The sequence below is a fragment of the Lissotriton vulgaris genome, chromosome 5, assembly GCF_964263255.1.
Source record: "Lissotriton vulgaris chromosome 5, aLisVul1.2, whole genome shotgun sequence".
In the NCBI taxonomy this organism is placed as follows: domain Eukaryota; kingdom Metazoa; phylum Chordata; class Amphibia; order Caudata; family Salamandridae; genus Lissotriton; species Lissotriton vulgaris.
Window position 1 is genome coordinate 18,051,730 of NC_141693.1, and position 17,880 is coordinate 18,069,609.

Below are 17,880 nucleotides of genomic sequence, written 5' to 3' on the forward strand. Positions count from 1 at the left end.
CAAAATTCCACTTCAAACCTACTCAAATTGTAACACTTCAGATGTTATTTACTGCATCATTTGCCCATGTGATTTGATTTATGATGGTCCAAGTCAACAAAAAATAAAAACAAGAATTCTGCAACACTGCAGCCGCATCAGATGTGAAGTAACAGGTGCACCGCTTGTTGAACACTTCAAATTGACAGGCCACTCACCTGACAGTTTTGAATGGATTGTCCTAGAACGAGTCTCCCTTGGCCCTAGAGGTGGTAACATTGGTCCCTTACTGAATACCCGTGAACGTAAGTGGATAACATACTTTAACTCTATCAACAGTGGGCTCAATGAATTAGACAGCAGTTTTGCCTAACTTGCAGTACTGTAAAGATAATCCTCACTTTACTTTGTCCTCCGACACTGCTAGTCGGCTGCACACTGGTACCGGCAGACCAAGGTCGGGTCAACCGGCGACACACTGTCCTTCTGAATGCGCTTCATTTCTCTCTTTCATCTATCTCATTCACAACGTTTAGAACTTTTGAGCGTTTTTACCACCCTGTGTGGCAGGTAAACGCTCCAGTCATTGTCAACTGAGGAGGTAAGGTTCATTTAATCCATTGCATTTATTGTAAGGATCATATGTTATCCACTGCCGTTTGTTTACCCTCTGCATGGCGGTTTCGCCTTTTTGTTTCACTGTCAATAAATTTCATTTCATTTAATGATCAGATGCAACCCATCAGCGCCTTTAACACCCTGCGCGGTTCTTACGCGTTTTATTCATTCAAAAGATGATGTACAGTTATTTATTCTATTTTATTTTTCCCATTGATCACTTGCATCCCACCAGCGCTTTTAACACCCTGCGCGGTAGTTACGCTTTGTCGTGTTCACAATGTATGTTGCATTCATTACTACATATGACTCGGTGTTAATACCCCTCAACTCTGTTTTATATACACCATCTAATCTGTGCCGCCCGGCCTAGCTGCAACCCCCAGAAGGGGGGGAGCGGACACGAGTGGAGCTCTGGGAGAAGGGTTGCTGAGGAGGGGAACTGCGCAGGCTGGGAGAAGGAAAGGAGAGCCGGGGTGGGTAGAGCGGGGAAGCCTCACTTAAAGGTGTAGCGGACGGGAGGTCAGCTACCATGCCTGGGGGGGGGAGGGGGAGAGCAGGACGAAGGAGCAATCAGGGGGCAGAAGGCAAGAAAACGAGCACAATTAGAAGGCATAAGGCAAGAAAAAAAACGGCAGGACACTGACCTCATGTCCTCTTCTGGTTTACCGAGCAGAAAAATGGCGCTGCAAAGCTTCGAAATTTTTTGGATTCGGGGGCGTGTATTGCGTTCTGAGTGACAGATGACGTCACCGGCTAAAGAACAGCAAAATACACACCCCCGAATCCAAAAGAGACGGGGCTAAATTGGAGTTACGGCCCTCTCCTCCAATGGCTGGCCTCCGTTTAGGAAGCCAGCCAATGGAGGAGAGAGGCGGGTTAAACCACACTACTAAGAGACATAAGATCTCCTACCGGAAGCTGGCAAGCCAGCATTTCCGGTCCTCGACTTAAAAACTTACATACAAATCAATGGAGTGCGCTTAAAGAAGTAGTCGGACTGATTCAAAGGCACTGAAGGCCACGGGAAAATCGGAAAAGCCGCAATCCTCTAGAGGTGAACAAGGCCACATTATAATGGCATGAAGATGTATTGCGTATTAAAGGATAAGAAAAACAACGGTATTTACCTGACGTTTTCAAAGTAGTGGGCTAGACATTGGGGAGGCGGTCAAACGTACCGATGTAGCCTAAAGTGGGTGAGTGAAAGCAGAGATAAGGGTTAGTACGCAGAAGTGCCGCGATTGCTAAGCATTAGCGGCTTCATTTATACTATCCCATGGGTACTTGAGAAACCGTTGGTTAACCTGGAGTGGGGAATGGGACCTCTGTCAGGCTTCCAATCTGCCGGCAGAAAAGCTGCAGTCAAAAGGACCGGGCAGAGCAGGTATTAAATTCCCTGGGAGGAGTCATACGTCAGACTTCCATACGTGATGGGAATAGAAAAAAGACTAGCAGCCAAAGCTGCCGTCGCCATGGTAACTATCGGACGCTCTGGTGAACGTGGAAAAAGGGGGTCATTCACCACGGTCGAGGTTGAAAAAGGTTAAATCGATGTTGGACCATTTTGAGGGGGTTCATTATTACCGGCAGAGCACAAATTCAGGCGGTACATATGGTTTGGTCGCTCACTGTTCTGTGCGGTATGTCTATTAGATGGTGTATATAAAATGGAGTTGATGGGTATTAACACCGAGTCATATGTAGTAATGAATGCAACATACATTGTGAGCACGACAAACGTGTAACTACCGTGCAGGGTGTTCAAAGCACTCGTGGGATGCAAGTGATCAATGGGAAAAATAAAATAAAATAAAATAAATTACTGTACATCATCGTTTGAATGAATAAAACGCGTAAGATCCGCGCAGGGTGTTGAAGGCGCTGATGAGTTGCATCTGATCATTAAATTAAATTAAATTCATTGACAGTGAGGCAAAAAGTAGAAACCGCCATGCAGAGGGTAAACAAACGGCAGTGGATAACATATGATCCTTACAATAAATGCAATGGATTAAATGAACTTTAGCTCCTCAATTGACAATGACTGGAGCGTTTACCTGTCACACAAGGTGATAAAAACGCTCAAAAGTTCTAAACGTTGTGAATTAGATAGATGAAAGAGAGAAATGGAGAGCATTCAGAAGGACAGTGTGTCGCCGGTTGACCCGACCTTGGTCTGCCGGTACCCGTGTTGAGACGACTAGCAGTGTCGGAGGCCAAAGTAAAGTTAGGATTATCTTTACAGTACTGCAAGATGGGCAAAACTGCTGTCTAATTCATTGAGCCCACTGTTGATAGAGTTAAAGTATGTTATCCACTTAAGTTCACGGGTATTCAGTAGTAAACTAATGTTACCACCTCTAGGGCCAAGGGAGACTCGTTCTAGGACAATCCATTTAAAACTGTCAGGTGAGAGTCCTGTCAATTTGAAGTGTTCATCCGTTACTACGATAAGAAGAGAATGTATCCCTACCTCCAGGAGGACTACTACTGCCAAGACAATCAAGGTCGTTTCACTAATCGAGGCCGTGGTGGATTCAGGGGTGGGCGCAACTACATGACTTTCTCGGACTCATCTTACAGTTCTGAGGGCGACACTGAACAAGCTGGTCTCAGCTCAGCGTACAGTTACCAAGAATTTAATTACCCTCCACAGCAATCTTTTTTAGGTCAAGGAACATGGAGACCACCATGGGGAAGAGGGAACAATTGGTCCAGGGGCACCCCGAGGGGACACCAGGGCAACAACATGGAATGGGACGGTGGGAGAGTCCGCGCCCAGAAACAGGTCCGGTTCACACCGGAGGAACACGGAGAGAGATCGACCCGCCGCAAGAACTCAATGAGACCGAGGTCAGGGTACTTAGTAGAGGTCTATCGTACGTACCCACAACCTTGCCTAATCAATTTAACATCAAAACGGAACTTCATAGAATCTTTCAAAAAATCAGGCTACGCTATTTTTTCAGAAATTCTACTGTTCAGACTCGGAAATCCTACACAGGGCTCAGAACCCCATCTACCTTTGTCCCACCAGCACATGCAATGACACAAACAAATTAACCTATGAAAATGTGGTGCTTCGGGATGTGCAAAAGATCCTGGCTGAAAAGAAGTATACAAAATTCAACATCAGCAAGACAGGGAGGATGGCATTAATAGCTTTGAAAGACAACAAAGAAGTGATTATTAAGCCGGCCGACAAGGGCGGGGCCATCGTGATACAAGATGTCTTTAAATGCAAGGATGAAATCCTGAAACAACTAAATGATGGAGTTAGCTACAAAAAGCTTACGGAAGACTAAGGATCTCGCAGCCGAAATACAATGTGTCACACAAGATGGCCGTGACCAACATTTCTTATCTGAACTGGAGTACCAATATCTCAACCAGAAGAGCCCCCGACTACCCACATCTATACCGTGCCGAAAATACACAAGGATATGACTAACCCTCCTGGACGCACCATAGTCTCAGGGTGCGGGTCCTTGCTTGAGCCCCTCTGCTGATATATCGATTTCTTTTTTAAACCTATCGCGGAGGCAACGGAAACGTATCTACGTGACACCACCCATACCGTTAACATCATAGATGGCAGCCCTTTCGACTCTACATAACAGCTACTGGTCACCTGTGACATTATTTCTCTACATACTAGTGTTCCTCAGGAGGCAGCACTTGATGTCATCTCTTCAGTACTGGACCAACGTGAGGCACCAGTCCCGGTCCCAACCAACTTTATCATCTTACTACTCAAAATTGCCATGATGCGGAATTTCTTTGTCTTCCAGAATAATTTTTATTTACAGACCAAGGGACTCGCCATGGGGCTGCTTTTGCCCCGGATTTGGCTATTATCTTCATGTCAGCCTTCGAGGGCAATCTCATCTTGAATTAATTCAATCTTTTCGAACCCAACATAGGGCTCTGGATGCGTTACATCGACGACATCATAATGATTTGGACAGGTAACCAAACGCAGTTGATAGCTTTCCATACATGGCTCAATATGAGATCTCGAGACATCCAATTCATGATCCAATCTGATCCCAAAACAATCAACTTTCTTGATCTATCCATCTATGCAGAAGGCGACGTCCTATGCACGACGTTATAGAGAAAACTGGCAGAACGAAACCCGCTTCTGCAATACTCCAGCCACCACCCCAGAGGATTGAGGGATAATTTCCCTTTTGGGCAATTCCTTCGGATCCAGAGGAACTGTTCCAAAAAGGAACACTACATGAATGAATCTGAAGACCTATTGGAACGCCTTATCGAGCGTGGTTACCCAAAAAGACTTGTAAAACGAGCGAGAAAAAGAGCTTGGTTTAGCCCCCGTGAATCACTTCTGCAAACTAGAGACCACGAGGATAATGAGGAACAACGACTGATCTGTGTAACCATTTTTTTAACTAAGAGTAACTAAATAAGAAAACCATCAATAAGCATTGGAATTTGATCTCCGACGACCTTGGACTAGATACACCCCCCATGCACGCCTTCAAAAAGGCAAAGAATATCAGGGACCATGTCGTTCGATCATTCCTCGACCCACCGGCAGCAACCACGATAACGTCACTTTGGAATCTACCACCTATCCTTGGGCACAGTAGATGTGGCAATTGCAAAGCCTGCACCAGTAGCATCGAAACTAAGTTCTGTTACAAGCAAGACAAAATTCCACTTAAAACCTACTCAAATTGTAACACTTCAGATGTTATTTACTGCATCATTTGCCCATGTGATTTGATTTATGTTGGTCATACCCAACAAAAAATAAAAACGAGAATTCTGCAACACTGCAGCCGCATCAGATGTGAAGTAACAGGTGCACCGCTTGTTGAACACTTCAAATTGACAGGCCACCCACCTGACAGTTTTGAATGGATTGTCCTAGAACGAGTCTCCCTTGGCCCTAGAGGTGGTAACATTGGTCCCCTACTGAATACCCGTGAACGTAAGTGGATAACATACTTTAACTCTATCAACAGTGGGCTAAATGAATTAGACAGCAGTTTTGCCTAACTTGCAGTACTGTAAAGATAATCCTAACTTTACTACAGCCTCAGACACTGCTAGGCGTCTGCACACTGGTACCGGCAGACCAAGGTCGGGTCTACCGGCGACACACTTTCCTTCTGAATGCTCTCCATTTCTCTCTTTCATCTATTTCATTCACAACGTTTAGAACTTTTGAGCGTTTTTACCACCCTATGTGGCAGGTAAACGCTCCAGTCATTGTCAATTGAGGAGGTAAGGTTCCTTTAATCCATTGCATTTATTGTAAGGATCATATGTTATCCACTGCTGTTTTTTTACCCTCTGCATGGCGGTTTCGCCTTTTTGTTTCACTGTCAATAAATTTCATTTAATTTAATGATCAGATGCAACCCATCAGCGCCTTCAACACCCTGCGCGGATCTTACGCGTTTTATTCATTCAAACGATGATGTACAGTAATTTATTTTATTTTATTTTATTTTTCCCATTGATCACTTGCATCCCACCATAGCTTTAACACCCTGCACGGTAGTTACGCGTTTGTCATGCTCACAATGTATGTTGCATTCATTACTACATATGACTCGGTGTTAATACCCATCAACTCTATTTTATATACACCATCTAATAGACATACCGCACAGAACAGTGAGCGACCAAACCATATGTACCGCCTGAATTTGTGCTCTGCTGGTAATAATGAACCCCCTCAAAATGGTCCAACATTGATTTAACCTTTTTCAACATCGACCGTGGTGAATGACCCCCTTTTTCCACGTTCACCAGAGCGTCCGATAGTTACCATGGCGACGGCAGCTTTGGCTGCTAGTTTTTTTAGGTCGAAGCCTGCTATCAGCGCATGCGCTGTAGCAGGCAAAGAGATATTGTCAGGAGGGGTTTTCAATACGGCATGAAGCCACACCCCTTTTTTCCATTGGCAGGCCTCTCGAAACGGAGGCCTGCAATTGGAAAAAGCTCCTGTTTTGCAGATTTGTCTGCTCTGGATACCGCCCCTCGAGGACTCCATGACCTGCCTTACGGTATCACGACAATATTTCTTGAAATATCGCCTTGGCAACCATGAGGCAGGTCAGGGAGTCCTAGAGGGGCGGGATTCAGTATCCTGTTTCCGCCCCGTTTTTTTTGCGTTCGTGCCGTCATTTCGTTGGGAGTCCTCGGAGATGCAGGTTGTGGGGGTGAGGCTGTGCTGGTCAGTAAACGGTGCTTGTTATTAGATTTCAGTCATAATCACAGCACTTATTTGGAGAGATTTTATTAAATGTTCCCAAATACCATTTCTTGCCGTATGACAGACGAAATAATAAAATGTAGGCAAGAAAACATGATGTTTTGACAAACTATCTGGAGTAAAAGGTAAATCAATAATACCAGAAGCGCAGAGCTCCGGTACCTGTCAATTATCCGGCAAACTCTCCCTGCTTCTTATCCTTGCGCGCGGTACTCGCAATGCCGAAGGCAATAGTGAAGCGCGAGCGAGCCTGTGAAAGTGACCGGCCTCGGTCTCCTGTTGTTTGGCGCCGGCAAGACAGGAATGTTCAAATTCCCTTTTGGAAGGTTCTCGAAGACGTTTTATCCGAGCCAGAGAGCAAAGAAAATGTGACGCACCGCACGGGAACTGGAATCCAGGTTATTGCGAAGAGCCTGAAATTGTGTCTGCCTGTGTTATTTGTAAATTCGACATTCCTCCTAGTACAAGGGTTCGGTGTTGTGTGCAAGACCTGGCGTAGCATTGCCGGTCTGTTTTATCCTGTCACCAATGCCTCCATGCTCATTAAAAACAGATTGGGTCGCCTCATAAAGCATTAGGCAATAATACCACTGAAGAGTTTCCCAGGCTCCCACCAAATTATATTTTGCATTATTTAATACATATTTATTAAATGCATTTCCTTATTAAATGCATTTTGTCGGCCTTCACAATTCTTATTGAGGTTGCATCTTTTCAAATATAGACATACTAAATGTTCAGACATTTAAAATATATTTATGCTGTTGCATTCGAGTTGCATCTTCAAAAAAGAGAGACACGGAACCCGGGGTGTAGTATACTTTCATATCCTTATTATCAGTGGGAGAAGTTCATATAGTAGCAGCAGCAGAAGTATTACTAATATTGTTAATATTACTTGCTTACAAAATAAATACGCCTCAATCCTTCAAGCATGGTCACAAAAAAGTATTATTATTATTATTGTAATCAACTGTTACTCCTTTCTTTTTATCGGGTGAGCTCCCCTTATCCTCTATTCTTTGCCAGCCTCCTCTCTCTAGGTATTGCCTACTCTGAGTTTCATAATAGCCTGCATTATTCTGTATTATTTTAGTGCAATAAATTACACTGAGTCTGTTTCATAGATGGATACCCACTTCTTTGAAATCATTCCCTGTATCCTAACTGTATTTTATCTAGGTTCTCTACCACTACTTCTTAAACAAGCATTGGCATAGCCATTAGGTCTCGCCTTTGGGACCTTACAAGTGTTTAGCCATGCATTAGTTGATGATGTTGCACCAAGGATATTGTGCTGGATAACTAAACACTTATAAGGTCTCAAAGGCGAGATCTGTTGGCTATGCCAATGCTTGTTTCTATACCCATCACGTATGGAAGTCTGACGTACAACGCCTCCCAAGGAATTTGATACCTGCTCTGCCCGGTCCTTTTGACTGCAGATTTTCTGCCGGCAGATTGGATGCCTGACGGAGGACCCGTCCCCACTCTAGGTAAACTGACGGTTTCTCAAGTACCCATGGGTTATTTTAAATTAAGCCGCTAATGCTTAGCAATCGCGGCACTTCCACGTACTAACCCTTATCCCTGCTTTCACTCACTCTCTTAGGCTACCGCGGTACGTTTGACCGCCTCCCCAATGTCTGTCCCACTACTTTGAAAACGTCAGGTAACTACTGTGTCCCATTGTTGTTTTTCTTATCCTTTAATATGCAATACATCTTCATGCCATTATAATGTGGCCTTGTTCACCTCTAGAGGATTGCGGCTTTTCTGATTGTCCCGTGGCCTTCAGTGCCTTTGAATCAGACGACTACTTCTTTAAGCGCACTCCATTGATTTGTATGTACGTTTTTTCTCCTCTGATTCTGGGCTACCACGTGGTGTTTGTTGTGATAGTATGGGATCAGTTGTTTTTCCATGCATGAAAGAACTATACATTGTGTTAGTATGTTGACATACCTCACAGCGTTCAATTTCTTGCCCGCTTAGGGAATATTGCATGTACATGGCATCAAGGCCATGTTTGATACATCTTCCACCCTGTTCCACCGTGGTGTTTGGATCCCCTTGAGGGACCAGTCTAATTATGTGTTTATATGTCCCCCCTTTTTAGGAAGCTTGCCCAAAGCCCTCCCCGTCCTGTTGAAGACCGGCTCTTTAAGGGATACTGACCCTACACCTTCCTGGGTCGAAACGTAGACCCCTCACCAACTTCTACCCCGAGTGTGAATTACACTGCTGCCTACAGAAGTCTGGTTATGAATAATTGTAACATTTGATGTACCGTCGCCTGGCTCCCCTGTGAAGCCAGCTGAAGAAATGTTGCTTTTTTTGCATGTTAATAAGTATGCTTGACCTTTGTCACATTCCTTACTTTATAACACTTCCTATCACTTCACTTCGCCATCCCCCCTCCCCTACCATTGGGCACCTAACATTTTTTGTGAACTGATATGTAAATGTAATGTACATTAAGATGTCTTTGAGCACTTTGTGATTAAATAACACTGTGCTCTAAAGTGAAAAAAATCTTTTGCTGATTTTACTATTCCTATCTGTTCTCCCGTTCTTGGACCCCTTTCTTCTGTCTCACAACATACCCAGGTCCCAGTGACTTTCCTTGGGTTGACCCTACTTTTTGTAACGTAACACACTGATTTTTGCAGCAGGTGCTTTAACTACTATAGTTATTTTGCCAGAATTATTATCCCCTATAAGTTGCTGAGTACACACAGATCACTGCAGCAAGTGCATTAACCGCCAGAGTTATTTTACCAGTATTAGTTTCCCCTAAAAGTTTCTGGGTACACACAGATCTCTGCAGCAAGTGCATTAACTGCCAGAGTAATCTTCCCTTTATTATTTTCCCCCACAAGTAGCGAGGCACACAGATCTCTGCAGCAAGTGCATCAACCACAAATTATCTTGCCGGAATTAGTATCCCCTAAAAGTATGCTGGGTACACACAGATCTCTGCAGCAAGCGCATTAACCGCCAGAGTTATCTTGCTTTTATTATTATCCCCTACAAGTTGCTAGGCACACAGATCTCTGCAGCAAGTACATTAACCCCCAGAGTTATATTGCTAGCACTATTATGCCCTAAAAGGTATTGGCCACACAGATCTCTCTGCAGCAGGTGCCCGAACTTCAGGAGATATTTCAAAACGCAGCCTCATTGTGATCAGGTAAGTAAACAAGAGCCGATCTAGTGTCACATTTGTCCTTGTTACCTTTCTTGTGGCCGAGTTTTAAAAACATAACCGTTGATTGCCAGACTCTTTTTTTCATGACTCCACCCCCTTGCTCCCATCCACACCGGAGTCCTTGGTTATGGGGTCCCGGAATATTATTTTCCGATCGCAGCTCTGTGCGTTGAGCTGTTTCACCTGCAGTCTTTGGGGTAAAGGCACTGCAGGGCACGCTCAGCCTTTAATTCTTGCAGGGTCAATAACAGAGTGGTTTTCGTAGGAGGCTCTCTTAGGGTTTCTGCCCCTTCCCCTGCTCGAGCGGATGGGGGGATTGTATGGTACATCTATGGCCCCCAACATCCCCGTTGAAGGGGTGTCCTTATATGGTTGAAGGGGCATGGTTATAGGGTTGAAGGGGCGTGGTTATAGTGGTTCTATCATTGAATTGGCGTGGTCCTATCATTGAAAGGGCATGGTTCTATCTGTGGATCTATGGTTGAAGGGGCGTGGTTACAGCGTTGAATGGGCGTGGGTCTATCGTTGAAGAGGTGTGGTTATGTAGCTAAGAGGGGCGTGGTTATAGTGTTGAAGGGGCGTGGTTATGTAAATATATACCCCGAAGTGTCATCACCGCCTGGAACTGTCGAATCCTGGAGAGCTAAAACCCCCTTCCCCTCCTCCCCCAGCGGTGTTAAAGATAGCGAAAGGCAAGGGGCGGGGGCACTGGGGGACAGGACGGAGATCACGATGGCGGTGGGGGGCGCCATCAATGCAGCTCATTGAGTGTTGTTTCTCATCCAACCCTCCCACCCTCCCTCCCCCTATCACCCACCAGAGACTCAGTGTTTCTGGGATCAGGAATGAAGGGGAGGTAATCATTTGCTGCTGCCTGTAGACCCCCCAGGTCCTTGTCTGACCCTCTCTTGCCCTCCTTCAGGCTCTCTCCTGCGTTACTTCTCCTCCCCCTCGGCCCCCCAGTTTATTTGTAAAAGTCGCATGCACTGTGGAGGGGGACCTAGCGTGGGGGGCTCAGTGTGTGTTGTGTGGGGGCGGATGGGAGGTATTTCATGTTCGGGGGGCGCTCTCTCCTCTGATTCCCCAGTGCCTCTCTCCCCCCAGGCTCACTCCGTCCGGAATTTCTACTCCTCCCTCTCAGAGCCCCTCCCCGGGGCCCCCCAGTTCTCCGCGGTCGGGTACGTGGATGACGTCCCCATCGCCAGTTACACCAGTGAGAGTCACAGGAAGGAGCCCGGGCCGCCTGGATGGGGAGGATCACTGCCGAGGACCCCAGTACTGGGAGAAGAACACGGAGAACCTCCGAGGATGGGAGCGGGCATTCAAGGCCAATGTGAGGATCGCGATGGAGCGAGTCAACCAGACTCAGGGTGAGTGACACGGGGGAGGAGTGATGCATGGTGGGGGTGAGTGATTTGGGCAGTAATTACAGGTCAAGACCGGGGTTAGTTACTCCTGGTGGGCGGAGGTTTGAACGATATGTGAGAGTTGAGGAGGGTTTGAAAGAAGGAGGGGGGACGAACTGCACGTGGTGTGCAACTGTGGAGCCGAGGAGTGGAGCAGGTGCACAAGGTCAATGTGAGGAACGTGATGGAGCGGGTCAACCAGACCGGAAGTGAGTGACTCAGGGGAGTGAGGCATGGTGGGGGGGAGAGGGACCCGAGTGGGGTGAGTGACATGTGGGGAGGGGAGTGTGGCATGGTGGGGGGGGTTGTAATTACAACACAAGACCAGTGCTAGTGACACCTAGGGGGTGTTGAACGACATGCAGGAGTGGAGGGGGTGGGGGTTGAAAAGGATGGTAAGAGGGGCCGAACTGAGTGTGTGTGAATGTGAATTGAACTTTACTTGGGGAGGGGGCCCAGGAAGAGGGGAGAGAGGTCAGGGGGGCAGTGTTTAGGGAGGTGACAGGTGTAGTCACACAATATTTTGAAGCAATGAAGCTGTGATTGGAGTTTCTGTTTGGCGGGGGGGTTAACAACACCCACCCCCACCACTTAATCAGAGGGGGTATTCTTTCTTCTCTACAATCACTCTCTGCCTGGCATCCTTGCCCCTTCCTTCCGCTGTGCTCCTGTTCACACCCCCCACCCCTATGGATGGTTCTATAGGGGTGTGCGGGGGAGTCGCCGCACACTCTGCCTGGAGGTACCGGACTCTCGCTCCCCTCCCTCTGCCCCCCCCTCATTTCACCTCTGGTCTCTGAACCGCCACTTTACTCACTGCTGGTCCCCCCTCAGGCACAGTCTCTCTGCCCCCCCACAGAAGAGGGGGGCTGTGTCTCCTCGCTATCTGTGCATAAAGGTGTCTGTTCCTCCTTCAGCCCCTCCTCCCATGCCAGGGGGGCTGTATCTCCTCCCTCTCTGCCTCCAGGTGTCTGTTCCTCCTTCAGCCCCTCTCCTTCCTCCTCCTCAGTCACAGTCTCTTTGCCCCCCTCGCCCTCCAGAGGGGGGCTATGTCTCCTCGCTCTCTGCCTCCAGGTGTCTGTTAATCCCTCAACTCCACCCCCCTCCCTTGGGACAGGCTCTCTACCACCCTCCTCATTCCCCAGAATGGGGGCTATGTCTCCTCCCTCTCTGTCCCGAGGGAGGAACAGACAATCTCTCTACCCCCTCGATCCCCAGAGGGGCGGAATGTGTCTCCTCGCTCTCTGCCTCCAGGTGTCTGCACTGCTGTGCGAGCTCTGGGTGAACTGCTACCTGAGGAGGGGAATGTATTGTCTCCCCAGAGGTGTCTGACTCTCCCTCACTCCCCCCCAGGTCTACACATGTACCAGTACATGTAAGGCTGTCAGCTCCGGGACGACGGCTTTGGGGGCGGGGAGTTATTTCCCCCTCTCTCTGCCTGGGACATCATGGTCCTCACTCTAACTGCCTACCCCTCCCAGCTGTAATTTCACTTCTGGTCTCCGGACCTTGACTTTACTCTCTACTGCTCGCCCCTCAGGCATAGTTTCTCTGGGAGTGCTCGGTCTCCTCGCTCTCTGTGCCTGCAATTGTCTGTTACTCTCAGCCCTCTCAGCCCCTCACTCTCACCCCCCCCCCCCCTCAGGTCTCCACATATTCCAAGTGATGTACGGTTGTGAGCTCCGGGACGACGGCTCTGCGGGGGGTTACGCCAATTTGCCTTTAACGGACACGACTTCATCAGCTTCGACAAGGACAGACTGACTACACGGCGGCCATGGATGCGGCCAAGATCACACAGGACCGATGAAACTCGGAGAGGAGCATCGCCCAGCGATGGAAGGGGTACATGGAGGGGAGGTGCATCGAGTCCCTGAAGGAATACCAGGAAGTCAGGGCAGAGAGGATGCAGGTAGGTGGGTTATGGGGGTTTATATAGCGCTTACTGCCCCCACCAGGCACTGACTCCTCTCTGTGCACGGACACTGGCAGTGCAGAGAGGTGGGTTTGGGGGTCTATATAGCGCTTACTGCCCACACCAGGCACTGACCCCTCTCTGTGCATGGGCACTAGCAGTGCAGAGAGGTGGGTTATGGGGGTTTCTATAGCGCTTACTGCCCCCACCAGGCACTGACTCCTGCAGAGAGGCGGGTTACAGTGGGGGCTGGTGACTTTTGAAAGTAGTAGGGCGTAAAAGCTGGGAGCGAGCCCAACTCTCATAAGGGAACTTTGGAGGAGTTCCCACCCCAGGAAAATATTGACAAAAGAGTGGGCAAATCGTGCATTTGAAAGCAAGAAGATTCATAAATCAATTATTAAAGTGCAGACTTGAAATATTTAAACAAAAAAATGCTCCATATTTTACGGAATTAATATTGTTCAGCAGTTACTGTAGTGTGCAAATTGTACAGTTGAACAAGCAAGGTTTTCAATCTTCTTACCTGCACATAGGGTTGTCTCTGCACTGCATTTGGTTGCTTAAGCTGAAAATATTCATGAAAAATATGTATATGTATATGTGTATATGTATGTGTCTTGTAAAGCGCACTGCTGCCCTGAGGCGTCGTGGCGCTGTAGACCGCTGGGGAACCCGTCCTGGCTATCCCTGTGAGATGGTCCCTACTGGGTATCTCCAAGGTTAAACCAGGCTTCTGTAGTAGGGGATCTCTGTGTATAGTCATAATCTAGTGAATAGTCCCGCCCATGTGCGTGGACCCCGGAGCAATCAAAAATAATCTCTTAAATTGTTGAAAAATGCAGAACTGCACAGACACTTAAGAGAGAATTAAAGACAGATAATGCAGCCTATAAAATAGGCTACACTGTGCAGTACTTCAACTAAAAATTCCACCAAAAATCTCCACAAAACAGCAAAGCCTGTACAGATTTCCCTTGCTTCAGCAGCAAAACCCTCTGGAATGATAGAGAGGAGGACCTGGACAGACAAGACCCATAGGCTGCCATTATGTGGCTCAGAACAGGATACTGTGCCTTTAAGTGAACCTTCCAGAACTTCACAGTATCCCAGAATGCACTGCAGGTCCCTTTTACTTTCAGTTCTTTTTTCCAGCTCCTGCAAGCAGGACCCTGGAGCATTGAGCTCTCCATTTTCAAGGGTTTATTGGTGATTTTTCACTGTTATTTTTCAATTTAAGTGCTTCTAAGTACTTTAGTGCTTTTCGTCTTGGTGTTTGCTCCTTTTTGAGGTCAAATATGCCTGCATTATTTGACAAATACCAGGAGTGCTCCAGGAAAAAGGCAAAATCAGATCCCCATGAGGTGTGTATCCTCTGCCTTCCTTCTTCCCATGTCCCAGAGGAGTGTGTGATTTGTCAAGGCTTCTCTGGCAGGACCCTGAAGGACAGAATGAAGATCAGGCTTCAGGGCCTCGAGGAAAGAAGACTGAAGGCACAAGGTGGGTCTGGAGGGACTTCTTCTGCCCGTGCTGAGGCCTCTGGGGGCTCCCCAGGGGCAGGAAGACCAGGAAGCGTCCCCATTCTCCGTCTGGGTCGATTGCACCGACTACGACGTCGAGAGGGATGACTACAGTCTGTTCCCCGTCTCCCCAGGGCTCTGGGTCGAAACGGCATCGACGCTCGATGTCGAGGGATTTGAACAGACCGCCGTCTTAGTCTCCGGTGACGATCTCGTCGTCATCCTCGGCGGACTCGACGTCGAGTGATCGACATCGGAGGGCCCGGCGTTGGCGCTCGCCGTCGAAGCGACTCTGCCGTTCGCCGTCAGCGAAAAGGAGAAGAACGTCGTCGAGGGGATCCTCGTCGTCGAGGAGTGGACCGCCGTCGAAGCGGAAGAGGTCGCCGTCGAGGCGGAAGAGGTCGCAGTCGAGGCGGAAGAGGTCGATGTTGAGGCGGACGAGGTCGACGTCGAGACGCAAGAGGTCGTCCTCGAGGCGGACGTGGTCGTCATCGAGGCGGACGAGGTCGCCGTCGAGACGCAAGAGATCGCTGTCGAGGCGTAGAAGTCGACGCCGAAGAAGAGACGCTCGACGTCGAGGGGCCGATGCACGCTGTCTGGTCACCGTTCTTCGACGTCGAAGAGGCGTGAGATGAGGCCTGATGCCCTGGGGGGCTCGGCCACGTCCCTGGCTGGAAAGGAAGGCGGATCACCGGGCTCGGTGTACTCCGAGGTGTATACTCCGTCGCAGAAGACAGTTACGCCTCCGCCTCCATTGCCGAGGGGTCTCCTTTCGAGGGCTCCTACCCCTCCTCCTTTGCCTCCACTTCCGCAACCCGTGCCTCGGCCTCAGGTGCCAGAAAGGCCGCCCCCGGTTCCTCCGCGGTCGGTCTCATTGCCCAGGCTTCCGACTCCTCCCAAAGGGACTCCTAAGCCGCAGGCCCTGGCCAAACCTAAGACGCCCGCTCCGGTGAAACCGGCGGATCGTCCGAGGCCTAGGAAGTCGCGATCACGCTCCGGAAGGAGAGGAAGATTGAGGAGTCGGCACAGATCCTCCACTAGATCTAGGCCTCGCCATAGGAGGCGGGGATCCAGGTCCCGCAGGGACTCCTCCAGGACACGATCCTATTCACCGACCTTGTCAGATTCCCCAGGGACAAGGGTGTCTCCGGTGGATGACATCAGCACGTTCCAGGAGGTTCTCCTGAGGGGGGCTACAAAGTTGGGCATCACGGTGACGGCTCCTACACCTACGACGTCCGTGATATTTGAGACACTTCACAAGAAGCATTTGTCTCGCTCTCTGCTACCATTAGTGCCGGGTTTGGTGGAACCTGCGGAGGAGCTGTTCCTTACGCCAGCGGTGGTGAAGGCCGCTCCCTCCAGACTTCTGAAGAAGTACAGGGCCCCGGATTCGGACCCGGCTTTCTTGCGGATGGATCCAGTACCCGACTCTGTTATAGTGACGGCGGCCAGGAAGTTACACTCTACCTCCCCGTCCTCCACCGTGCCGCCTGATAAAGAAAGCCGATGGAGTGACATGGCTGGAAGGAAGGCTTGTGGGACTGCGTCCACGACTATGAAAGCCTCCAGCGATTCAGCGTTGCTGGGGCGGTACGACCGTGCCCCGTGAGACTCCCTGCAACAGTTCACGGACCTTCTGCCACGAGACAAAAGGGAGGACTTCCTGGAGATACTTAAGGAAGGGATGCTGGTTTCAAACCAGGTCATTAGCGCGGCTGCGGATATCTCTCTTTTGGGAGCCCATGGTTACTGTCATGGGATCAACCAGAGACGTCATGCTTGGCTCAGGCTCACGTCACTCAAGCCGGAGGCCCAGCAGTGGGTGGCCAATCGGCCTTTTTCCAGAGAAACACTGTTCAGAAAGCATGCCGATGATGAAATGGCCCGCATGAAGGCGGAGGCTGAGACCCTGACGGCTGTGGGCTTGGAGAAGCCCAAAGAAAAGAAGTCCTACCGACCGTTCCAGAGGCGGTTCGGTGCACAGGGAAGAGGACGAGGGCAGTCTTCGGGACAGCAGCAGCAACAACAGCAGCAGTTCCGGAGACCCTTCCAGAAGCGCCAGAAGGGTAGAGGTGGACAACAATCCTCTTCCCCTTCCCCTTCATCCGTTACCCGCTCCGGTGGGGGGAAGCGTTCAATTTTTTCTGGCAGAGTGGAGAAAAATTACTCAGGACAAGTGAGTGCTGAATATTGTTTGCAATGGATACAGTCTTAGGTTCACCAGCCCGCCTCCATCGATTTCTCAGTATCAAATACGCGAGCTCCAGGCGGAGGCCGATATCCTGTTAAGGAAAAGGGCCATAGAAGACGTACCTCTGTCTCAAAGATGAAGAGGTCTGTACTCCCGGTTCTTTCTGGTTCGCAAGAAGGACAAGAACGAGTTCAGGCCCATGCTGGACTTGCGACAGGCAAACAAGTGGATTCGCAGAGAAAAGTTTTGCATGCTGTCGTTGCATCAGATTTTTCCTCAGTTGCAACAGGGAGACTGGCTATGTGCAATAGACCTACAGGATGCGTACTTCCATGTCCCCATTGCACACAAACACAGGAAGTTCCTGCGATTTTAAGTCGCCACCAATCACTATCAGTACACAGTACTTCCATTCGGGCTGAAGTCTGCGCCCAGAACTTTCTCGAAGTGCATGGCAGTGGTAGAAGCACACCTGAGGAAGAACAAGGTGTTTGTCTACCCGTACCTGGACGATTGGTTGATCAAGGCCTCCTCCTTCTCGGAAGCTCAAGCGCACTTCTAGAAGACGTGCGTTCTCCTGAACAAGCTGGGGTTGCACATCAACATGTCCAAGTCTGTCCCGACTCCGGTCCAGTGCATTCAGTACTTGGGGGCCACCATCAATACGCTGTCAGCAAGTGTGTCTCCTTCGGAGGAGCGAAAGTTATCACTCCTTCGGAAGGCTCAGGCTCTTATGACCACTCCATCTACCACAGTGAGGACGGTGTCTTCTCTACTGGGG

General features: G+C 49.0%; 1 pseudogene; it reads left to right on the forward strand.

The window, feature by feature from the left end:
• The first annotated feature begins 7,071 nt into the window (after window positions 1–7,071).
• Window positions 7,072–17,880, forward strand: part of LOC147710011 (H-2 class I histocompatibility antigen, Q9 alpha chain-like) — a 48,573-nt pseudogene continuing 37,764 nt past the window's right edge.